At 38.5% G+C, this 27,056-nt stretch overlaps 1 pseudogene; it reads right to left on the bottom strand.

Annotated features, from left to right (window-relative positions):
• Nucleotides 1-2,937: 2,937 nt before the first annotated feature.
• On the bottom strand, nucleotides 2,938-3,911 carry LOC103111699 (RWD domain-containing protein 1-like; annotated as a pseudogene).
• Nucleotides 3,912-27,056: the final 23,145 nt, after the last annotated feature.

Raw genomic sequence — 27,056 nt, forward strand, 5'->3', positions numbered from 1 at the left:
TCATTTATAATCAATTAAAGAAATATCAGCTTGTTCTGGAATTACTCGAGTAGTTCCAGGTTTACCGGCTGCCTTCCCTAGCACTAATTCCAGACCCAGGCCGATCTCCTTCAACTACTCATTTCTTTTTCTACAATCCACTTTCACATTTACGTCTAAACTTACATGGCTATAACTTAATTACTCAGGTTTGGGCATTTGCTGGTACTGATGACTTTGATTCTTCTCTTCTTCCTGAGAACATGGAAAGACTCAGTTTCTTCAGATTACACAGAAACCAGGAAAGATCTACTCAGAACAGACTAATCTATCTTTCAGTGTGGGGTGTGTGTGTGTGTGTCTGTGTAGAGAACATAATGATTATGCAGGGACTAGAACTATCATAAACAGGAGTTGAGCAGTGTTTTGGCATACACACACACACACACACACACACACACGCGCACACACACACACACACAAACACGCACACACAACCTTGGACACATTCTTTTTCCTCCTTGCAACCCTCTTGTCCCAGGAAGAACGGGCTGCTGTTCTTTACACTTGTTGATGACAAAGGAGAACTTGCTTCATCATCCTCTCAAAATCTTCCTCCCTTACCTCTTTACTACGCTGGATACCCTGATTCTAGACTCTCATGTAATCCTATTGAACAATTCCCTCATTTTGCTGGATATCATTTTCCAAAATTTTTCTGAAAAAAATTTTGTTACTGTTGTTGCTATTTTGCTCTAAATTTAGTCATGTTTCAAAAGGAGACAGAATAAGAGACTTTTTTCTATTTGGTCATATTTTTTTTTCTTTCTGCCGCCAAGGTTTTTTTCTTTTTTGCCATCAAGGTTATCACTAAGGCTTTAGGGAGGAGGACTTGAACCCTGGGTCCTTCCTTCCTCATGTTGATATGTGTGCTTAACAGGGTGTGCGTCCTCCCCCCCCCCCCCCCGCCACACACTTTCTATTCTCTTTTGCCAGGCTGGCTTCGCGGGTGGGAGACAGACTACTAGGGACTCATGGCTGAGCTGGGAAGCAGTATCTCTTTATTCATGGGGAACGCAGCGCAATCTAACCCATCTCTAATCACAATCCTGTCCTTACATATACTCGCCAAGTAGGGTGGAAACAGGATGTGACATAGAGAGGGTGGAGCGAAAAAGACTGGTGGAGATCAGGGTGTACTAGGAGAGGGGGCAGAGCAAAAAGACATTATGAACCAGTGGGGATTAAACCAATGCCCTGGAGGCAGGGCGGTGCTTAGTTAACAGTGGTTATGTAAATAGATCGCAGCTATAAGAGGGATCAAACCAATGCCCTGCAGGCATGCCAGTGCTTAGTTAAGCAGGATTAGAGACAGAAGCTTTAAGCCTGGGGAGCTGGCATACTACCCAACACTCTTTGCCACACTTATGCTTCCTTCACCTCCTTGTCACAGCTCAGCCAGACTTCTGGACCCTAAAACAAAAGGTAAAGTGATTTCACATGCAAAACCTGAATGATGAACTGTAAGTGGTACTATCTTAATTTTTTTTTTTTTTGGCAACTCTGGTGGGACCTATCTTAATTTTTTTACCTTTCTAATCAAGGACCAAATTCAGATGTAGGAAGTTGGTGGGATGATTAATATAGCTCAGTGATGTGATCAAGAATCGATAGTTTCTTGCTACTGTTCTGCTTTGCCATCCTCAGTATGTCAGTAGTTATGTGACCAGTAGTATCGAAATGGTGCCTATAATATGAATCCTTCCCTTCTGGTGCCAATTTGACTTATTCTTCTTCTATGTTCAGGGAGTAAACTCTTTTCTTCTTTCTGTTATAAATAATAGTCCACAGATTTACTGTACAGGATCAGAAGTCCCTTTTTTTTGCCTCCAGGGTTATTATCACTGGGACTCTGTGCCTGCACTACGAGTCTACTGCTCCTGGAGGCCATTTTTCCCATTTTTGTTGCCCTTATTGTTATTGCTGTTGCTGTTGTTGGATAGGTCAGAGAGAAATTGAGAGAGGACGGGAAGACAGAGAGGGAGAGAAAAAGATAGACACCTCCAGACCTGCTTCACCACTTGTGAAGTGACCCCCCTGAAGGGCTCAAACTGGGATCCTTGCATGGGTCTTTGAGCTTTGTACTATGTGCACTTAACCCAGTGTGCTACCGCCCGGCTCCCTTCCTTTCTTCTTGTAGTTGCCATTTTACTTATTTATTTATTCAGAGAGATGGAGGGAGAGAAAAAGAAGACACTTAAGCACCTCTCTATCATTTCCTGGAGCTCACCCAGTAATTGCCAAGCTGTTTCTCTGTGGTATCTGGAGGCAGACCTAGTGCTTCACAGGTTATCAGGCATGTACTCTACCAGATGAACTATCTCCAAGCTCCAACCTTGAGCTTCTTTTGAAAAAAAGTTGTGATTGAGCGAGCAAGAGAGAGAGAGAGAGAGAGAGAGAGTGAGACTAGAGAATCGGAGGGTGAGGTGGGTGGTGAGACATCTGGTTAAGCACACATAGTAAGAAGCTCCAGGATCTGGGTTGGAACCCAGCCCTACCACCCCCACCTGCAAGTGGGTTGCTTCAGAAGTGGTGAAGCAGGGCTTCAAGTGTCTTTCTTTCCTCTCCCTTTCTATCTCCCCCTTCTCTCTCAATTTCTTTCGTCCTATGCAATAAAATGGGAAAAATGGCCAACCAGAAGCAGTGGTTTCCTTGTGCCAGCACCACCTAACCCCGAGATAACCCTGTAGGCAAAAGAAAAAGAAAAAAGAATCAGAGCACTGCTCACCTATAGTATGAGGCAGTGCCAGAGATAGAACTTGTGGCTTCTTAAGCCTGAGATTTGCAAATTTGTCTTCTAGTAGGCTGGGTTATCTCCCCAGCTCAGTCATAAGGTGTTGTTTTTTTTTAAATCCACTGCTCCTGGAGGCTTTTTTTATGTTTAAGGTCAGTTTATCAATAAATTCAATGATGAAAGCTATCAGAAGAATATTCTCCTGAAATTTTTTTTTTCTTAGAAAAAAAAGGATGGAAAATTAACACCCCCTCAGCATTGCCACAGATGCTGTGGTAGTCAAGCCTCTCCACAGACAGGGATAGTCCTTCAGTCAGTCAGTCAAATCACTTTCCGGGTCAGCAGGATTGTTGTCTGGGTCATCCTCATCATCCTCTAGCTCCAAGTCATCCATTTCCTGGAACAAAGGCTCATCTACTTCCACATTGTTTCCTGAATCTTCCTTCCTACAGGTCAGATGTGTCCAGATTATGGTCTGTTTCAAACAGTTGTTTCTCACTTAGTTTATTTTCCCCAGCTTGTTGTTCTTCTTTCATTCGTTTCTTTTAAATTTCGAAGAGTTCTGCATCAAATTTGGCCTTGCAACTTAAGAAATTCTCAGTGGTAACAGGAGTGCCACGAAATGATTACTTTTTAGCTTCTTCTGCTTCTTTTTATTTTTGTTTCTTTTCTTCTTCTCCTTTGGTTTTTATTTGATCTACTATTTCATTCAGTTTTTCTTGTACAACTGTCACTAAAGTAAAGATCATCACCATACCAAGGTTTTCTTATGCCTGTAATGCTAATAATTTTAAAATGTCTGAGATATTACTGTCATCTAGATTTTCCTAGGAGAATATTTCATAAAGCGGGGCTTCATCTGGGTATTTTCCACTGTGCATGTAAACTTGAGGGTAGTCTGAACAGTTTCATCATTTTCTCCAGCCTCAGAGGTCACAGTAATGGTGAAGCTGGGTGGGTTTTCTGATAATACTGTAAAGGAGTCGGGGTAGATGGACTCCAGAGCCTCCAGCTCCTTGCGCTGCTCCTTGTAGTAATCTGTCATCACGGCCCTTGCTCCTGCCCATGGATCCCTTGGAAACGCAGTCAGCGCACTGCCACAGGGCTCCGATCGCGCCTAGAGAGGGACCGCGGTGGTTGGGCGGGAGCAGGTGCAGAGTCTTCGGTTAGGAAACCTGGAGGCTCTCAGCAGCCCCGGCCTACCAAGCAACCCCCCTGGAGGCTATTTTTACCTTTTTGTTACCTTTGTTGTTTTATCATTGTTGCTACTATTATTGTTGTTGTTATTACTGTTGTTGCTGTTGGATAAGACAGAGAGAAATCGAGAGGAGGGGAAGACAGAGTGGGGGAGAGAAAGATAGACACATGCAGACCTGCTTCACCACCTGTGAAGCGATCCCCTGCAGGTGGGGAGCCAGGGGCTCTAACCAGGATCCTTGAGCTGGTCCTTGTGCTTCACACCACCTACGCTTAACACACTGTGATATCTCCCGGTCCCCATAAGTTTCTTTCTTTCTTTTTTTTTTTATTAGCGACATAATATTGATTTACAAAGTTATTTAAGATGAAAACAGAGTATAATTCCATCCCACCATCAGAGTTCTGTGTACCCATTCCTTTCACTGGAAACTGCTAGTTTTCCCAAGATAAGAGATATGGCTTGACTATTATTACTACAACTATCTATATTTATTTATCTCTCTCTTTTTTCTTTTATTATCATTGGATAGAGAAATTGAGATGGGAGAGGAAGATAAAGAGGGAGAGAGAGACAGAGAGATACCTGTAGTTCTGCTTTACCACTCATGATGCTTTCCCCCTGCAGGTGAGGACCAGGAGCTTGAACCTGGGTTCTTGCACACTGTAATGTGTGCACTTAACCAGGTGTGCCACCACCTGGCCCCTTATTTGCTCATTATTTCTATGGTCCTGCCTTCTATTTTTCCTAAGTCATACCTATTACTTCTGAGTTTCCTTCCTTTTTTTATCATCTAACACTTTTCCCTGTTTTTAATTTTACAACATGTTTCTAATATAATATTCTCATGTACAAAAACTGCTTTAAAACGTGGATAATATAGATAGATAGATAGATAGATAGATAGATAGATATAGATATATCCCTGTCTTCTCTCTCTGGGTCTTGATGGAACTGGAATTCAGAGCCCAGAGCCCTCTGGTCATCTTCCCCTAACATTTACCCCTCTGGAATATGGACCAAAATTCTTTATGGGGTGCAGAAGGTGGAAGGTCTGGCTTCTGTAATTGTTTCTTTGCTATATATTGGCAGGTTGATCCATGACCCAGTCAGTTTCTATCTTTCCCCAGTGGGGTAGGGCTCTAGAGAGGGAAGAGGACACATTGATGAGGTCTTCCGCCCAGAAAGGTCAAGATGGAATCATAGTAGCATCTGCAACTTGGGGGTTGAAATACAGTAAAATATAAAGCAGGACAAAATGTGTAACTGAATAGGAGCCATAAAGTCGGAATAGAGCAGATGGGAATAGGGATATAAGATGGATTGGAGTTAGGAAGTCTATTGTAGATATGTTCCTAGGGTCCCATGACTTTGGTAATGTTTTGCTGAAGCTTGCAGTTCACCATGCGGGTGAACTAAAAATATTGTCTGGGGAGATTGTGTCAGAGTTGAGAATGGGACCCAAAAGCTGGATTAGGGCAGAGAATAGCTCCCAAAGTTGAAGAAAATATATAAATACAATTATCTATTCACTGTGTCTATATCTGATCCAGGCCCATATCTACTCACATTTAGGGCAGGAGTCTGTATAATCTTGAAGTCCCTGCCAGTCTGTGTTTGTACTACATGGTCACAGCTGGGAACATTCTAGGCTACACTCATTTCAGGACTAGTCTTCCTTGAGTGGCAGAGTAGGGTGATCCAGCCTCCCTTCAGAAAGTGGGGCAGTCCTTACCATTGCTAGTTCATACTGAGGGTACGGTCCTGAAGAAGCCCACAAGATGGGCTTATAATGATGTTCCTGATGGAAGTGACAACTAATGGTAGAAAGAGGGTCTATTAGAGGTCTAGGCCCATTGAATCTATGGGGAACCCAAGGATTCTATGACTAGGGTCTCAAGTGATGGAGTGGCTTATCAGTGACCAAGAAGGCCATCGTTAAGAAAGCAAGGTGGTCTGGGAGGTGGCGCAGTGGATAGGGCATTGGATTCTCAAGCATGAGGTCTTGAGTTTGATCCCCGGCAGCACATGTACCAGAGTGATGTCTGGTTCTTTCTCTCTCTCCTCCAATCTTTCTCATTAATAAATGAATAAAATCTTAAAAAAAAAAAAGAAAGCAAGTATGCTTGTAGCTATAATAATGCCATTAATAGCTATCTAGTTACCTGAGCAGAGTAGGTATAAGGAGGAGAGAATCAACAAACCTGAGGAGACTTTCTGCAATACAGAAGCTTTTCTTCTAGTAGCAATATCTCAGTTTGTTTCTGAACTATTTCTATTCAGAATAGATCTTCCTACATGAAAAAAATAAATCCCTTTTCTTCAGAGAGATTAGGTCTTTTGTTTGGTGCTAAGTATTTCTTACCAGTGCCTTTTGACTTTCTGAATTATATTAAAATCTGAGGTCTGCTCCCATCAAAGACCTACCTTTGCTAATTTTACTATCAGATATAATTGATTAATTTGCAGCCTGTCTGGTTATTGGTTATAAACATGTCCACTTTGTGAAATTACAAGTACTTCTGTCTTTATTCTTAGCTAACGATTATTTCACAGTAGTTTTCTGATTAACTGTTATTTAATATTCGATGTTCTTATTAAATACATTTCTGAAACTTTACTTCCCCCTAGAATAACAGCTGTTATAAGCATAGTATTAATAAGATATCTATACATACATACAGTCATTACAGTATGTCCAATAGGGACCATATGCTCAATACATACTGGATATTACTAGTCAGTTTTAAATTCTATTTTGCTTCTAAAACAGGGAGGGCAAAGTTTTCTCTGCCAGGGACCACTTGGACATTTATCACATCATTTGCAGATTTACACAATTACCAACTTAAAAAGTAACACTTAGGGGGTTGGGCTGTAGCACAGCGGGTTAAAAGCACATGGCACAAAGCACAAGGACCAGCATAAGGATCCCGGTTCAAGCTCCTGGCTCGCCAACTTCAGGAGGGTTGCTTCACAAGTGGTGAAGCCTGTCTGCAGATATCTATATTTCTCTCGTCCTCTCTGTCTTCCCCTCTTCTCTCGATTTTTCTATCCCCTATCCAACAACAACAACAGCTATCACAACAATAACAACCACAAGGGCAACAAAATGGGAAAAACAGCCTCGAGGAGCAGTGGATTCTTAGTGCAGGCACTTAGCCCCAGTGATAACCCTGGAGGCAAAAAAAAGTAATACTTAATGTTAGCCCAAAAAAACTCCAAGATTTATTGAATTTTGAGCCCCACCTATGTTTTCCTTGGCAGGACCAGATCAAATTTTTTCATGGGCCATATATGACCATCCCTGCTCTCAAATAAGTACTGTAAGGCATGTCCTTAAGAGTAAAGGAAAAAGTGACACCTTTTTATACATGTCTAATTGTCTACAAAGATAAAGTCAAGCATCATTGAACTGATGGAAAACACTAACTAGATTCCTTATCTTTGTCCCATCTAAAGATTCAGTATAATGTTACAAAAAAGAAAAAATCTTTGAAAACTAAGTGGGTGTATACAATATTTTCAGCATCCTTTAGTTTTACATCATGAACTAAGAACATTTTACCACTATATTTTAAATAGCTGAAGAAATTTTTATTTTAAAATTCAATATTAATGTTTCATATGTCTATTAGCCTATAACACTTTACACATGGACTACCAACAACATAGTCAAGTTTAACATTTTTAATCAACAAAATTTATTTATTTTTCAAAAGAAAAATCTTCAAGTTGAAAATATTGTCTACTTCTTTATTGCATCTAATTTACATTTCATTTATATTAAGACTTCACCTTTTGGGATTCAAGAGTTTGGATTATTTTTATAATATTTACATTATTGAAATTAATAGTAGTTTTTTATTTGCAAGCATCTCAAGTTTTTATATTTCTATTCCACCTTTATTTCTGTATTTTCTGCCTTTTGAGGTTTTTTTTGCCATTTTAGTAGAAATTACTATAACAGAAGAAATGTTGAGAATGTTTTCAGAAGAGAAATTTTAATTCAAAATTGTTAATTTCAGAATTTTCTAAATCATTTTATTAAGGAATGAAAAAAATTCAGATTTTGTTTTCCGTTAGAAACAAAGATAATCATTTGATGTAAATGGAGTTTTTGAGAAAAAAAATGTTTTCTTACTTAATGAGGAGCAAGGGCATTTAATCTTGAGCATTTGAAGCAACAGAATTGCCTTTCTAAGCTATTCACATTCTTGTAAAATAGCCACTTTTTGAAACAGGAACATCAAGAATGTTTTTTTTTTCTGTAAAGCAGCTTGTTTAGTAAACAAACAGAGTGAATGGCAACATTTTTTAAGCTTCCTGAAAAACCTCTAGATGCATGACTGCACATCGTCTCTCCAAAGAGAAAATACAAGTGAGAGAAACTGAAAATCTGCCACACAAATTTTATGGAAACATAAACATTGTAAAGCAGTGTGTGTGTGTGTGTGTGTGTGTGTGTGTGTGTGTGTATGTGTGTTACTTCTCTAAATCACTAGTGTGTGTATTAGATTGAATTTCTTTTAAAGGGCATAGAATATCTATTTTAGAATTTGTTTTATGTACAAATAGAAAATAATGTTTCATTTAAGATGCTGAGTCGAAATTTTTGGCAAAACATTTGGGAATATACGTCCAATATTCTTGTCTCCAGCCATATTCAATTGCTGAACACTTTTTTAAATGTTACTAATAAAAAATTAAAAATTGGGATAGCAATATAGCTTTTCTTGATATTGCGCTTGCTTTGCCATGTGACCTAGGTTTGTACCTGGCCCCTATCACTCTGAAGGAAGCTTCAAGTACTGTGTTTTCTTTCTGTCTTCCTTTGTCTCTGTCTCTATCTAAATAAGTCTATCTAGAGCCCAGTGAAGACAAAATTAGTTAATTAAAATTCACATGCAGGTCTTATATAAACAACATTGGTTTATATCACAGGCTTATCTCATGGCTTGTACTCAGTTTAAAACTAGACCATATATTTTCACTTGGTGGACCTTTGTTTGAATATAACTAGAGATTGTTTTCTCCTCAGTCTGTCTTTATATATCCAGGTAATGATTTAGTCTAAGAAACAAGGGTGGGGTATAAATAGAGTTTAGTATGGTTTATTGCATTCGGAAGTTTGTGGAAAGAGATAACAAGGAAAAAATCCCGATAGCAGGGCTGAATAAAGCAGTTCTTCATTTATCACATTATTGCTGCCTGTTGGAAAATGAGGTAAGGTGATAGGAGAAGAGCTGTGTACATTAAACTCTGCTAGTCAATGGGGAATGAAGTGGGAGTTACGTCTTTCAACCTGCTACTTACTTAACTATAGATCTGAGGAGAGGGGTTACTAATTCCCACTTAGGGGGTGAGAACTAATGTGGCAGATTCCAAGTCCAGCTAGATTCCTACCCACTCAAAGATAATTAAAGAGTGAAGAAAACAGAAAAGTCCCCACCTGCAGGGGGAAAGCTTTGTAAGTGGTAAAGCAGTGTTGCAAATGTCTCTCTGTCTCTCTTCCTCTTTGTCTCCCCTACTCTCTTAATTTCTGATTATCTTTATCCAATAAAGAAATAAAGATCAAAAAGAAAATAGAAAAGTCAGAAACAATTTGAACCAGTAGGGGAAAATACCATAAAGAAAAAGGGTTAATGGAAACATATTGAAGAGGTGATATAAGAGTATAATTCTGGGTACAAAAACCTCAAGGTTCTTAATTCTCTTAACATGCTTCAATCTCTCTCACTCTCTCTTTGTTTCTTTCTTTTAAAATCAAATTCCATATCACCTTACTGAAGGAATATTGACTTATAGAATTGTTGTTATGAGGATCCATTTTCACATTCCCCCCAGGATAGGCATCAGTATATCACACTCTCCATACTGTTTCACCGTTGAGACTTGGATCTCGAGTCTACCTTTCATAGCCTACATGTAGCACCTCCCTACTCTTTCTTTTTTACTATTATTTTATTTTTTGTATTGTCTTTATTTATTTATTGAATAGAGACAGCCAGAAATCAAAAGGGAAGGAGGTGATAGAGAGGGACAGAAACAGAGAGACACCTGCAACACTGCTTCATCACTTGCAGTTTTCCCCCTGCAGGTGGGGGCTGGGGGATCGAACCTGGGTCCTTGTGCATTGTAACATGTGCACTCAACCAGCTGAGCCACCACCCAGCCCCTCACCTCCCTTCTCCTTTCTGAATCCCCAGCTCTTTAATAGACCCCAGTCCATTGAGATTTCACTCTATATTGTCTTTTGCTTTGTTTCCTAAACTCCATCTGTGCGTGAGATCATCAGTTATTAGTCCTTCTCTTTCTGTATAATCTTGCTCAGCATATCTTCTTCCAAGTTTCTATTTTAGCAAAAGAGAAACTTAACATACTTTTTTAATTGCTCTGAAGAGCTTCAGAAAAAAAAAAAAAGACTACCTAAGATCTTTAAATTTTGAGTTGAAGACAGTAAAAATCAATAACAATAACAAATGTTTATGTTGCCATATATGAGACTGCTACTTCTTGTAGTTACATAGCTGATGTCACCGTTAATCATTAAGACAATCCTCCAGTTGAATGATGTTTATCAGGTTTCACTTAAAAGACTTAATGTAAAGTGTGAAACAAGAAGATTTGAAAAAGGTGAAATTTTGGAGGATTTGAATATATGTTGTTTTCTCTCTCTCTCTCTCTCTCTCTCTCTCTCCCAAATAAAAGTGGTATTAAAAGGCTGGTCCTAAGTGCTTAAGAACTCTTTTATGGGAACCAGGCGGTGGCATACCTGGTTGAGCACAGATGTTACAATGTGCAGGGACCCAAGGTCAAGCCCCCATCTCACCTCATTAAACTTCACAAGCAGTCAAGTTGTGCTGCAGGTGCTTCTCTCTCCCAATCTCTCTCTTTCTTCCTTCTCACTTTCTTTGTCTATATCCAATAAGTAAGTAAATCACAAATAAAATATTAAAATGAGAGCATTTTCTTTTTTCGTTTTTAATGGTTATTCTTTTTAAAAAATATTTTTATTTATTATTGGATAGAGACAGAGAGAAAATGAAAGGGGAAGAGGAGATAGAGAGAGACAGACAAAGAGACACCTGCAGACCTGCTTCACCACTCGTGAAGCTTTCCCTCTGCAGGTGGGAAGCAGGGGCTTGAACCCGGGACCTTACACACTGTAGTGTGAGCGCTTAACCAGGTGCGCCACCACCTGGCCCCCATAAGAGCTTTTTTCATTACTTCACTCAAGATGATTAATTAGGAAGATGATGCCAGGTTTCCACATGACCGATTGTAGTACCTTTCAGTATTTTCAAATCAATAGTGGAAGTCAGGTAGCAGTGTATACCAAGGTGCCAGTTACTAACTAACCCAGGAGGAAAAAAAACTTCCAACTAATTCTGAATACAACCTGAAGAGTATGATTGGTTTCTTCTGAGAGTTCTGAGAATTTGTAAACCAGATGGGGTAAAAATGTTTTTAGAATATATTGATATTTATTAGTCAAGGATTTGGGAATTATAGTTTCAGTTTGAGATTGGATTATCTTGTTTGTTTCATTCTTAAAACAAAATTGTACCCAACAGTGACTTAAGCAAAATAAACCTGAAATATCACATAATTTTATTTAATATAGAAAATAAAACACAAGTGACAAAGGATATAAGGATGAATGTGAGGTTGATTTATCATCTATGAACAGTCCTATGAAAGGTTTTAAGAGACATACTATTCATCAAGATAAAGAAGGATGCAGTAAGTGAAAGAAATTCCAGCTGAGAAAGTTCTGGAGTGGTACCCTCTAAGGATGTAATAAACAAATATGCTAATATAAAAAATATATTTCCTGGGAGTCAGGCGGTAGTGCAGCGGGTTAAGCATACGTGGTGTGAAGTGCAAGGACCAGCATCAAGATTCCGGTTCGAGCCCCTGGCTTCCCACCTGCAGGGGAATCACTTCACAAGCGGTGAAACAGGTCTGCAGGTGTCTTTCTCTCCCTCTCTGTCTTCCCCTCTTCTCTCCACTTCTCTCTGTCCTATCTATGATGACATGAATAACAACAATAGTAATAACTACAACAATAAAACAACAAGGGCAATAAAAGGGAAAATAAATAAAATATAAAAAGTATATATATATATATATATACATTTCCTGATATTAGTGGGAATAAGAACCTGGGAAAAATAGCAAGAAGAATCAATTCAGCCTCATGGATCAAGATCAAGTTTTTAATTTAATTTGATTTTATTTATTTATTAATGAGAAAGATAGCAGGAGAGAAAAACCAGACATTACTATGGTACATGTGATGCTGGGGATTGAACTCAGGACCTCATGCTTAAGGGTCCAGTGCTTTATCCATTGCACCACCTCCCAGACCACGGTATAGTTTTATAAAAACTTATATAAAAAGCACCAGACCCAGATTTCTGTGACAGTTAATCACTAGGGGAAAAATAGATGGATATCACTCTTAGGTCTAAATTTGTCTTTATTAGTCCATGTAACTAAAAGAAATCTGTGTCTGCCTGATGAGTTAAGGGCTGACTTGAGTTACTATGACTTGAGTCATGATCTGAGTCAAATGATAGACTTAGACTTCAGTTACTTCTAATGTTACTCCTATTCTGCCCTAATGAGATCTGAAACCACTTCCAGGATACCAATGTAACTGAAGTTGAGGATCAGGATTAGAGGAAGAAATATTCAATGTTCAGAGGATTATAGTGCACTAATTTGTAACTATTTCTTAGGAACTGAGACTGCTTCAGGTGTTTCAAATTTTAGAGTGGCTTATGGAATTCAGGTGAAAGCAGAGTTTTGGTCTGAGTTTATCACATAGAGACCCAGTGGAAACTACCTGGTCTTTGTTTAACTAGTTCCTAAGTGTATAGCTAGCATGCTTGTTTTTATAGCTTCTGGAGGCATTCCTGATCCTTGTCTTTCTCTTTCCAGCATATAGACTGATTTTTCTCTCCAGGGTTATTGCTGGGGCTTGGTGCCTGCTTTATGAACCCACTGTTCCTGGAGGCTACTTTTTCACTTTTATTGCCCTTATTGTTTATCATTGTTGTTGTTAGTTTTATTGTTGTTGGATAAGATAGAGAGAAATGGAGAGAGGATGGGGAGACAGAGAGGGGGAAAGAAAGATAGACACCTGCAGACATGCTTCACTGCCTGTGAAGTGACCCCCTAGCAAGTGGGGAGCCAGGGCTCAAACTGGGATCCTTACTCCAGTCCTTGCGCTTTGTACCATGTGCATTTAACTCGCTGTGCCACCACTGGGTACCCTAGCCTGATATTTTAGTTATACAATAGTAAGCATGGAGAGGAGCTGTGGCAGAAAGGGGTTAAGAAAGATCTGAAAGGGAAACTAAAAGCAGGACCTGACCAAATTGTAAGTAGGGCACCAAAGTAAAAACTTTGGTAGACATGCAGCTTCCTGGGCCAGTGGGGGGTGGGAGTGGGTGGGAGGGATGGGTCACAGTCTTTTGGTGGTAGGACTGGTGTTTATGTACACTCCTAGTAAAATGTAGTCATATAAATCACTAGTTAATTAATATGAGAGGGGTAAAATTAATTGTATGTCTCGAAGTTTTTTAAAACACAGACTGAATCTTTTTAATATATAGGCTGTGTAATTGATATGCAGACTCTCTCAAAAGCCTAGACTAAGTAGATCAGAAGCAACCAATAGCACAGCTATATACAAGATACTGGGTACTGTACAGCAAACCCTAACAAAAGGACATTTCAAAGTTAACCCAATTACCAAATAATGTGATGATAACATTAACTATCGATTGTCTTTTTGAACCCTAAGACAGCAGGAACCTCACATCTCCACTATAGAGCCTCTACTTCCCCCAGTCCTGGAACCCTTGGATAGGGCCCACTTTCCCGTATGCCTCTCCCAATCCATATCAAATAATATTGCATCTGCCGACCACAACCTAACCAATGCAACGATTGCCACCTCAACATGCTTCACTTCAGACTGTGTCCAGAGACTTCACATGTGGAATGACAACCCTTCAGCTTCATTACTCGGGTGAGATCTTTCCTTTCATAGTATACTCTAATTCCATCCCAGGTGGTTCACTTTCTAACAAAGTCCCAAAACCTAGATATGCACCAGTTTCTGTGAGAGAGAGCATATGTTCACACGTATCCATAAACTACTGCAAAATATATACCTGAAAGCAGAAGTACACTAGAGTTTGCAGTGAGTACCCCCCTAACACTTCCTCTCCACTATTCCAAGCTTTGGGTCCATGATTGCTCAACAATTTGTTTGGCTTTGTATGTTAACTCTCTTTTCAGTCACCAGGTTCCAGATGTCATCAGATGCCGACCAGGCTTCCCTGGACTGAAGACCTCACCAATGTGTCCTGGAGCTCCACTTCCCCAGAGACCCACCCTACTAGGGAAAGAGAGAGGCAGACTGGGAGTATGGACTGACCAGTCAACGCCCATGTTCAGCAGGGAAGCAATTACAGAAGCCAGACCTTCCACCTTCTACAGCCCACAATGACCCTGGGTCCATGTTCCCAGAGAGATAGTGGGAAAGCTATCAGGGGAGGGGGTGGGATATGGATATTGGGTGGTGGGAATTGTGTGGAGTTGTACCCCTCCTACCCTATGGTTTTGTTAATTAATCCTTTCTTAAATAAAAGAAAAAAAAAATTTTAAAAAAAAGAAAGTACTTACTCTGGATACATATAAATTGAACTCTGGAGAGTTGGACCATCATTGGATAGATTGGATCGACCTCCTCGTGGTGCATCCCGTGAGTACCCATTCACTGGGGAAACTGACGATCCTTCCTAGCCGACTGAAGCCACATGGATCCCAGTCACTTTCAAAGCCAGCAACAAGCAGCTCCTGACAGCTTTCAACCTGACACTGTTGACTGGCTACAGAAGAAGGGCAAACGCTAGAAGAAGAAGAATTGGATAGAGGAACTGGGGAATGTTTGGGTAAACCACAATCCACATGATGCTGCTTCTGCTACTTACTACAGTTCTTGGATTCTACATAGGATAATGCTTATATCTGTAGAAGTCAGTCCTGGGGAGAAATGATTGGTTTATGCATTCTCCCTGGTTCCAGATTCAAGGATCCACTCAAGGATCCTGGTTTGAGGCCCAGCTCCCCACCTGCAGGGGGGTTGCTTCACAAGCAGTGAAGCAGGTCTACAAGTGTCTTTCTCTCCTTTCTGCCTTCCCCTCCTCTCTCAATTTCTCTCTGTCCTGTCCAACAACAGCAATGGCAACAATAACAAAAACAACCAACAAAGGCAACAAAATGGGAAAAATTGCCTCCAAGAGCAGTGAATTCCTAGTGCCTAGAGGCAAAAAAAAAAAAAAGATCCCCTGCTGTCTACTGCATTATGAGTCATAAAATTTTGGAATGCTGACCTTAAACACATATGTCTTCAACTTGTACACATGAAACAGTGGCAGAATGACATAACATTTTGAAAAACAAATGAAATTGTAGACTTTCCCCAGTTTTTTTTTTTTTTTTTTTATATAACCGTCTGGAAGAAAGGGCATTTTGAAACACCAAGTATTAGGCAAGAATATGCATTTGAATGGATATATCCATCAACAGATTGAAGTGAAATTAAGATAAAGGAAGAAATCTGATTGCTAGTGAAAGTTTTCAGTTTATAAGTTTATTTTTTGAAGGCAACTATGACAGCATACAGTATGTAAGTTAATCAGAGTTTAGCAAGTCTGGTGATGAATGCTTAGTTGTTCCTAAAGACAACTAATAATAGGTATTTGTTAATTGTTAAAGCAATGACTCAAAATTTCAGTTATTTTTAGGGGAGTCGGGCTGTAGCGCAGTGGGTTAAGCGCAGGTGGCGCAAAACACAAGGACCAGCATAAGGATCCCGGTTCGAACCCCGGCTCCCCACCTGCAGGGGAGTCACTTCACAGGCGGTGAAGCCGGTCTGCAGGTGTCTATCTTTCTCTCCTCCTCTCTGTCTTCCCCTCCTCTCTCCATTTTCTCTCTGTCCTATCCAACAACGACAACAACAATAATAACTACAACAATAAAACAACAAGGGCAACAAAAGGGAATAAATAAAAAAAAATTTTTTTTTAATTTCAGCTATTTTTAAATATCTTCTTGACATACTGAAGAAATCAAACAAAAACTATGTATCTCATTCTTGTGTGACATTTTATATAATGACACCAATGTAAGACATGTTTAAACTTTCACACTTCAATGAAATGACCTTAAAGGCACACTTAGGAGAAGTAAACGAAAATCAGGAAGCATTCCAGTTGCCAAGGACGCTAGTAATCATTTCTTAATTGTCCTTGGCAATATTATCATTAAAGTTGCGGAGCATTAATTAATGATGGAACATCTATTCCTGGAAAAATGGGCCTTGGCTACACAATAGAGAACTCATTCTCCGTACATTCTTTGTCAGTGCTGTTTCTCCAGTGTGGGTCATCCATGTTGCAAGTGTTGCCTGGATGGCATGTAAACATTTGGAGCACTCGATTGTATGAGAATTGGATTGAATAAAATCAATGCTGATAACGCTGAAAATATGTTCAAAACTAATGTTCCCTTCAAAAGCTTTTATACCTAGATTAGTATCAGTGTTTAATTGACAGCCTCTTCAGTTGGTTAATTACTTGGTCTATTGTGACAGGGAAAGGGATAAAAGAACAAAAGCATTTGTGTTATGAATAGTGCCAATAAGGGAATCAAATAAGAGGAATCTGAACACCCTGCTACAGAATGCCATCTTATAGGATGCCTTCCTTGTGCATCAGATGCTTTTTAATGACTGCCCTTAGAAAATAAAATGAAAATTGATGAAATAGAAACTGTTTTTGAAAACCCAAGTTAGAACATTTGTGTTTTAAACTACTATGGAGGAAAAACTCTAAGGTGAACTTTTTACTGTGTGTGTGTGTGTGTGTGTGTGTGTGTGTGTGTGTGTGTGCATCTTTTGCTGAAATTAAAAGGTGACAGAAACCAATCTGAAAATTCATATTGAGGGTTTATTCTTTGTACTTTTGCGTTTCAGTACAAATGAAACCTTTATTCACAGGGAAAAAAGTTGGAATTCTATGAAACACTATAATCTGTAGTAACAAATTCTTTTTTAGATTTTTTGGGATAATGTATGGAAGTTCCTCTGCAGTAGAACAGTGGTGTCCAAAGGCATTTAAAAATATATGGATTCAGAAAAGGGGCTCATTTGTTCTCTTCTCTAGGTAAATCCTTATCAGTTGAATCTCTAACAGTTGTTGCTACTGAGACTGAGTACATGGCTCAGTTCTTTTTATTTAATTTTATTAGTCATTTAATATTGATTCACAAAATTATAAGACAACACCTATAATTTTAATTCCACACCATCCTCACCACCAGACTTCTGTGTACCCATTCCTTAAATTGGAAACTGCAGTAGTTCTCCCAAGGACACAAATGTGGCTTGGCTCTTATTTCTATGAATGTATATGTATATGTATATGTATATGTATATGTATATGTATATGTATATGTATATGTATATGTATATGTATATGTATATGTATATGTATATGTATATGTATATGTATATGTATATGTATATGTATATGTATATATATTTCCCATTTATTCTATGGTGTTGCCTTCTTTCCCTTTATAAATTGTTGTTGGGCAATAAGCCAGCTCCCCCCTGCTTAAAGACTCTGTCTCTAATCCTGTTTAACTAAGCACCGCCCTGCTGGCTGTCTATTTACATAACACTGTTAAGCACTGTCCTGCCTCCAGGGCATTGGTTTCATCCTCACTGGTTCTCTTGCTTTTTTTCCCCCACCCCCTATCCTACGTACATCCTCTTCGGACCTGACTCTTCCACCTCAGGATATATAAGGACAGGATTATGATTAGAGATATCTTAGATTGCACTGCGTTCCACATGAATAAAGACTGAACTGCGTACCACTCAGCCATGAGTCCCGGGTCGTCTCTCTGTCTCCTGCCCACGAAGCTAGCCCGGCAACAAGTCACATCTACACCTATTACTATTTCCAAAAGTGGAATGATGGAGGAAGATGACCAGAGGGCTCTGAACTCCAGTTTTATCAGGACCTGGAGAGAAGAGGTAAATAAGAAAGAAATTTGGAAGTAGTAATAGGTGTAGATGTGATTTAGAAAGGAAAAGAAGGTGGGAGTTCTGGCTTCTGGACATTAGCAGGTTGATCCATATCCCCAGACTGTTTGTTTCTATCTTTCCCTAGTAGAGTAGGTTCTCTCCAGAAAGGTAAGGTTCCTGGAAATATTGGTGAGGTTGTCTGCCCAAGGAAGAAAGGATGGAATCATAATTGCATCTACAGCTTGGTGGATGAAAGGTGGTAACATATAAAGCAGGAAAAATGTTTAATAAACTGGAACCAAAAGTAGGAATAGAGCAGATGAGATTAGGCGTACTGGACTGGAAAGAAGCCAGGAAGTAGAGGGGCAGAGGTAGTGGTGCACTTGGTTAAGTTAACTTTAAAGGAGGTTCAGGCATATCTAAGAAGCAGATTCAGACCATAAGAACCAATTCTTTCTGATTCTTTACCTTATATTCTACTAAACAGTAGCATATCTTATATTCATAACATTAAACAAACACCTGTTAATTCAATGAAAACATTTGTCAGACCACATGTTTTCTGTGACCAGAGATTTATAGATTAAACACTAAATTTTTGATCACTAAACAAACTTGCATCTTGGCTTCAACCAGCCTCTTGCTTCTTGTGCACTGGAATCCAACAAGTCGCACTATCCTTTGTGGGAGAATAACAGGAACACTGGAGAAAGTCAAGGAAAAGCAGGAAGAAAGAACAGAACTTGACTCTACCAGTGAAAACTTGACCTGCTTTCAAATACAATCACCATTAGTGCCAAATTTCAAAGCCAAAGGATCATGCCATATTGATTGATGTGAGAGATATCACAAACTAAAATGTCAAGAAAGTGCTAGTTTTATCCCAATGTCTATCACACTTGGATTACTGTTTATTTGGACATAGATGTTCATTTCTTTTTATTTTTTAATTTTTTAAATCTTTTTTTATATAAACAGCCAGAAATTGAGATGGGAAGATAGAGAGGGAGAGAGAGAGAGGAAGAGAGAGAGAGAGAGAGAGAGACCTGCAGCCCTGCTTCACCACTCGTGAAGCCTTCCCCTGCAGGTGGAGACTGGGGGCTCAAACCTGGGTCCTTGTGCACTGTAACTTGTGCGCTCAAGCAGGTGTGCCACCACCCAGCCCCAAGATGTTCATTTCTTTACCTCAACTGATGAGTAGATTTCATAAGCCATCTAACTTTTCTCCTTAATTTTGCCCTTTATTGAAATGTGCCTGAATGAATGGAAATCTACAGTGCACTTAAATATCTGTGGAGCAGACTTGTTTCCGTTACCATATTCTACCAGAATAACTAGGGCCATTACACTGTTCCTGTGTTGATTTTAAATCGGATACTACTATCTCCCTAAAATGAAGATTAGAAAATGTTTACTGAGCACCTCTTGCATGCAAAGTTGATATTACTATTCCTACTCTTCAGATGAAAAATTGAAATTGAGGAACTAGCTAAATTTATGCCACTGTTTAGTTGCAAGTGTTCTCTCTGGGCTCTACAACTACAGGTTAGTTCTCTTCTGTATCATCAAAATGAAAATCTAGAGCAATGTTGTTTTCGCTGGGCTGGCTTCACGGGCGGGTAACTGATGACCCGGACTCATGGCTGGGTTATACGCAGTATCTCTTTATTCATGCAGGACGCAGTGCAATCTATACCAAGCTAAGCTAAACTAAAAACTACAAACAATCTTGTCCTTATAAATATACTAGCCCAGTAGGGTGGGAACAGGTTGCGAGGCAGAGAGGGTGGAGAGAAAAGTGACTGGTGAAAATCAGGGTATGACAAGGAGAGGGGGCGGAGCAGGCAAGAATTCTACCACTGAACCACCAATGCCCTGGAGGGAGGGTGGTGCTTGTTAACAGAGGTTATGTAAATAGAATGTAGTGTTATATAAATAGAATAGTGTTAAGCAGGGGGGATTAAACTAATGAAACAGAAGGGGTTTTTAGAAGCATACCAACAGAGCAACAACCAGGTCATTTTTGTATAATAATATTTTATTTATATAAAATAATTTTATCTCATGAACATAACACAATGTACAGTTAACATTATTTATGAGAATTCTGTGGAATATTAGCTATGATTCTACAGTAAATGTGCCTTTTAATGTGTATGAAATGCAGAATACCTTAATTATGTGTATAAATTTCTGGGGCAGAATGAAAATTAATGAATTGTGTGAAATAGCAATATAATATAACATAAATATTTTATTATATATATTATATAACATAACATAATATATTATCCTCTTCATATGTCTACTCAGGACATTTCTAACTACTAACGTGGATTTCATTATTACTTTATTATAGTATAACTTATACTCATCTTGTTTAAAATTCAATTTAAGAATTTGAATTACCAGTTATTTTAATACTAGAAATCTAGCAGAATGTAATTACACTAACTCATCCTCTAAAGAATATATTCTTCACAATATACTTTCTTAAAACTGGCAAATACAAATGAAATTGCTTATGTAGTCTACTGTTATGTCTGCATGAACATGCCAGATCTCGTGTAATCTTCTAAATTAAGAAGGGTCAGGCCTCGTTAGCACTTGGATGAGAAACAAATTTACTTATCTGATTTGTTTATAACACCTGCCTGATACACCACAGTTTGACTCTAGGATATATTTGGGTTTGAGATTTGCTGTACCAAGAATGCAATGAGATTTCCTAGAAACCTATCATCAATGAAATGCCTGTCATATAATGTCTGCCCCCAAAATTCATACACATATGTACAGTATTCTGCATCTCATTACACATTAAAAGGTGCATTTATTGCAGAATTCATTGCTTCTGTGATAATCAAGGACACATTTTGACACTTCTGAATGTGATCCTGGCAGGGGGACAGGTTTCTATTTCACAGCACACAAAAATGAGAAGAAGAGAAGAAAACAAAATATAACCAGGAAAGAAGTCAAATGGGAAAAAAATTATAATTTTGGTGGGTAGCAAAATCAATTGTTTTGTATAATTGTTTCAATTTATACTTTATGTTGTTGAGTATATAATATGACTATCATTGTCTATGCTATTTATTTTTAAACTAAAAGATAGTGGTAGAATTTGCTGATGTGTCTGTCTTTTTTCTGTATCTCTTTTCTTTGTATCTTTGTCTTTTTATCTTTTTGTCTTTCACCTTTAGGAGTAGTGAGTATTGGAATCATGCAGGCACCAAGCCCCAGCTATAATCCTAATGAAAAAAAAAAAGAAAAGATTAAACTAAATAAACAAACATATCATCTCAAAAAAAAGAACAACTTTAGTTATTGATATTCAAGCTAGTTCCTTTTATTAATTTGTCTTCTTAATTTTATTGTCTAGAACCTCAAATATATTCCACATATGAGTAAGATCTATGAATACTTATCTTTATTCTTCTGACTTATTTTGCTTAACATGTTCCCTTCAGTTCTATTCAGGCTATTGGAAAAGGAGAAATTCTTTTAAGCATTTTATTGAAGAGTCCATGTTTTACAGTCTGGTTGTTGACACAGGAGTACAGTTTCTTGTCTCTCCATGATAGATGTCTGCAAAACACTCTGGGAAGATGAAAATATGGAGTTGCCCTCTGCCACCTGATATAAGTAGTGTGAACTTTTAGATGTGGTTCCATGTCAACTTTATACTAACTTATCAGTTCACTGACGGCATTTATACATAAATTATTTACTAGGTCTTTACTTCATAACTTATCATCAACAGATTGAAACAACGTCATTGAGTTGACTGCTGTAGTATGCTTTCATTGGTTGTACAGGTGACTCCGCAGGTAGAGCACATGACATGTCTGCAAGAGGCCCCATGTTGAATGCTCCTGGGCCACATGTTCACCACCTGTGGGAACAGAATGCTACTCTGAATTTTCTTTTTCACAAAATAAATACATCTTAAAAAGAAAATTATTTAATGACCTCATATATTTTGGACCACATGATCAGATAAACTATAAAGTTTATTAAGCATTTTCCCTAAGGCTTGGTATTTGATTTGCCTTTAATTTGTCCTGTAAAAATTCTGAACCACATAATTTTGTATTCAAACACTTGCCCCTAGACACAATTATAACCTTGGAATAGAAATCAAATCACTATGGCAAATAAATAGGTTTGGGGATTTCATAAAATATTGATGTGCACAGTCTAGAAAAATGGAAGCAGTTTAAACATCTGCCAATCACATCACGAATGGGAGAGTTTCATTTCCAACCTTTCCAATATTTAAAACTATTTATTTTTTAAATTTTATTTATTTATTCCCTTTTTTTGCCCTTGTTGTTTTATTGTTGTAGTTATTATTGTTGTTGTCATCATTGTTGGATAGGACAGAGAGAAATGGAGAGAGGAGGGGAAGACAGAGAGGGGGAGAGAAAGATAGACACCTGCAGACCTGCTTCACCGCCTGTGAAGCGACTCCCCTGCAGGTGGGGAGCCGGGGTTCGAACCGGGATCCTTATGCCGGTCCTTGTTCTTTGCGCCACCTGCACTTAACCCACTGCGCTACAGCCCGACTCCCTTAAAATCATTTTATATCTCAAATTTGACAGTTAAAACTCAAATCTCATATCCGGGAAGATACTGAAGTGCTACTACACAACATATGCATGCTCCCAATTGAGATTCATAGCACCAATAAACAGTTGTAAAGTGTCCTGGTCAAAAACAAAGACAAAGAGTAGAATCTCAATGTTTCAATAATGTTTCTTTCTTATGTATTTATATATTTATTCCCTTTTGTTGCCCTTGTTTTTTATTGTTGTTGCAGTTATTATTGTTGCTGTTATTGATGTCATCGTTGTTGGCTAGGACAGAGAGATATGGAGAGAGGAGGGGAAGACAGCGAAGAGGGAGAGAAAGACCCCTGCAGACCTCCCTCACCGCTTGTGAAGTGACCCCCCCTGCAGATGGGGAGCCGGGGGCTGAAACTGGGGTCCTTACTCCCATCCTTACACTTTGCACCATGTGTGCTTAACCCGCTGTGCTACAGCCTGACTCCCCTCAATAATGTTTCTTTTCACATAACTGTGATTACTTTAAAATGAATTTATTGGTCACAAAAATACAAACATTCAAATGGAAATCTGGAGTAACTGCATCAATATCAGACAAAGCGAATTTCTGAGCAAATAAAGTTACAAGGGATAAAGAAAATCAATGCATGGACTTCACTACTGGTGAAGCTACCAACTTGAAGATAAGGAATGAAAACTTAGGCCTGAGTCCTTCCCATGATGCAATATACACTCTGCAGGGCATGCCCCACTACCTGGCACTATTTCTGTCATTTTAAGTATTTGGCATCCTCACAGACACCATTTGCATTTCTCTGACAATAAGTGACTTTGAACATATGAAGTTCTCTATGACATGCAACCAATAAAATAAATCATAAAACATATATTTATATATGAAACTCCAATACTAGTTCTCAAACAATATTCAACCAAGTTGATGACCATACTCTTTCCTAAGATTTAGGGAACATAGTTTATCATATTGGTTACATTTTCATAATATTATAATTAAACACATTCAAATACAAAATGGAGGCAGAGACATTTTAAAAGTAGGATGTAATTTACATTCTACTAAAGTTGAGCATCTGGTGCTGGAGAGATAGCATAACGGCTATGCAAAAAACTCTCATGCTTGAGCCTCTGAGCTCCCAGATTCAATCCTCATTATTACCATAAGCCAGAACTGAACAGTGCTCTGGTGTCTATCCCTCTCTACAGCTCTCTCTCACTAAAATAAAAAATAAACAGAATATATAAAAGAAACTGAGCATCTTTGTGTAAAATAAGACTGAGTTGACAAAATAATTATCCCATCTATTGACTCTAACTAATCCAGTAATCACTGATTATTCTAAGACACTATTTTGTGAAAGGCATTACTAGATATTCTTTTAATATATTCTTGCCATACTTTTTATCTTGAGTTGTTAGCATAAAGAGATCATTCAAAATGGCAATACATGTTATATACAACTTTTTGTATAACTTCCCAAATCCACAAATATTTTCCCTTTCATCAAATTTGAATTGACACTTAGTATGGTACCATCTTCCAGTAATTCGCCAGTAGCTTAAAATAATGTGGGCTGAAAATAATGTAGTTTTAGAATTGCCTCTTGGTACTGTTGAAATTGCTGGATAGGCCTGGGGCCCTAATCGGGGAGTCCTGAGATTCCCAAATAGACTTCATGGGCCTAGAACTCAAATAAATCCCTCTCTCCATTGTTACCGGCCATCTCTCTCAGGAACAAAATAGACCCCTTTGTGGGTCCCCATAGGACCTTACCCTCAACTTGGATCAACAATGATAGAGAATCTTCCATCCTCCAAAGGGAGGCTGGACAACATACTCTATGCTACACCTGAGGAAGATGGGTCAATATTGGGGCAGCTTGGAATGTTCCTACTCATGACCACAGAATGTGAGCTCAGATCTAGAGGAATGTAGAGGTCACACAGGTTCCCTAACTGAATATGGGCCCCAGATCACATCAAATCGATGGGGTTTACAGTCAACAATATTTATACCCCTTTCCCGTATTAGGAAGCTACTCTCTTCTCTGATCCAGATTTTTGGTCCTTTTCCCAGCCATGACATCATCTCCCTAGACAATAACTTGGATCCACCTGCATATCAGATGTCAGGCTCAGGCAAAACCAAACAAACAAACAAAAAAACCACTAGTATAGCTACAGGCCCTTTTAATTATAACTAAAATATGCCGACTAGCTATCTACAAAATGGAGGACCCCCAACACTTCATCTGCACAATTCTATCCTTTAGATCCATGATAGTACAACAATTTGTTTGTCTTTGTATGTTAACTCTCTTTTCAGCCACCAGGTTCTAGATGCCAGCAGGCTGCGACCAGACTTCCCTGGAGAGACAACCCCACCAATGTGCCTTGGAGCTCCACTTCCCCAGAGCCCTTCCCCACTAGAGAAAGAGAGAGGCAGGCTGGGAGTATGGATCGACTTGTGAACACCCATGTTCAGCAGGGAAGCAATTACAGAAGCCAGACCTTTCACCTTCTGAATCCCACAATGATCTTGGGTCCATACTCCCAGAGGGTTAAAGAATAGGAAAACTATCAGGGGAAGGGATGGTATACAGAGGTCTGGTGTTGGGAATTGTGTGAAGCTGTAACCCTCTTATCCTATGGTTTTGTCAATGTTTCCTTTTTATAAATAAATTTTTTTTTTAATTGCTGGATAGGGATTGGGCACACATTATCACCACGTGCAAGGACTCGGGTTCAAGACCCACTTCCCATCTTCAGGGATATGCTTCATGAGTGGTGAAGTACGACTGCAGTTATCTTTCTCTCTTCCTCTCTATCTACCCTCCCGTCTCAGTTTCTCTCTGTTTTATCAAGTACAATAAGAAAAAAGGAGGGGGGAACAAGATAGCCATTGTGAGCAGTGGATTAGTAGTGTTGGCGTCAAGCCTCAGCCATAACCTGGTGGCAATAAAAAAAAAAAATGCTGGATAATAATCAAAACCCATTTAGAAGCTTAAATGAATAATTAAAATTACATAGAATTGTAAAATAGTCAGAACTTAAACAACTCTGAAATTAAAATCACAGTTTTATGAAAATATAAACGGTCAAAGAATTTAATTGGGTTAGTAGACACAACAGTAGTTTCAGTTAATCTTTGAAGCAGTGCTGCCCCCTACTGGCACTATTAGTCATCGTTTTAATTGCTCATTCCTCATTCCACAGCACAATTTTGACTCAAGTTCCCAGTGTGGGCTGCCCTGTAGAATATCTTGGGAACTCTTAAAAACAACCTTCATTTCTGGTTTTGGGTATGTTGTCTGCTCATATGAATATACTCTTGTGTTTTTCCTGTGTTTCTATCAGTGCTTGACTATTTTGTCTTTCGCCTTGAAATATGATTCCAACAACAACAACAACAACAAAAAAAGAGATTTTTATGTATTGTAAGTCAATGTTTAGGACACAGTTGACACTTAATAAATATTGATTCATAGATAAAGAAATATATGGGTCCAGCGAAAGAGCTTGATTGGAAAATGTGTTGCTATGCTGTGTGTGCAGTCCTGAATGTGTTAAAGGAAGCTTCTGTGCTGTGGTATCTTTCACTCTCTCTGCCTTCCGTAACACCAAAGGAGAAATGAGAAAAGAAGAGAAGAGAATACAGAGAAATTATATGTGAGACTGAATGAGAAAGGGTGGTTATAAGTATTGCAAATATTCAGGGTTGTGCAAAAGAGAATAAATCCAATTTGAAAGAAAATCAAAATCTATCCAACTGAAAAACTAAAAATATATGTCATGATAAAAAATGACAGAATGAAAATTATGGACAAAAGCAAAATGATAATTAGTTTATAAAAATCTATGGGTTGTCAGAGCCCAACCACTTCAAGACTGGTCTTAGAAGTTAGTTAAAAACTTCACTAGAAACAAAACTAACCGCTCACCTTAGAAAATACTAGGGAAATACAAACAATCATTTATTTGTCTTCCTTTTTAAATGTTTTTTTTTTTTTTTTTTTTAGAGGCAGAGAAAGGGAGTGAAACTTCGGAGTTCCCTTCAATGTTGTAGAGGCTAGGATGAAATCAGGGTCACACATATGGCAAAGCAATTCCCTATCCAAGTGAATCAGATTGCATCATGGCCATCTTCCCTTTTCTATACAAACTATATTAATGATTCATTAAATAACAGTAACTATTCTGGCCTTATTCCAACTAATCACTAGGAATTTAGAGAATTGAAATATCCCATGTTTCAATCCATGATAAATTAGCATCTAATTACAACAGTTTCTAGTGACAAAAAGAATGACAATAAGGTGTTAAATGCCTTTGGACCGAAGAACACATCCCCTCTTATGAGGTGGCATTAAAAAAAAATAA

The sequence above is a fragment of the Erinaceus europaeus genome, chromosome 4 (genome assembly GCF_950295315.1).
Source record: "Erinaceus europaeus chromosome 4, mEriEur2.1, whole genome shotgun sequence".
NCBI lineage: Eukaryota > Metazoa > Chordata > Mammalia > Eulipotyphla > Erinaceidae > Erinaceus > Erinaceus europaeus.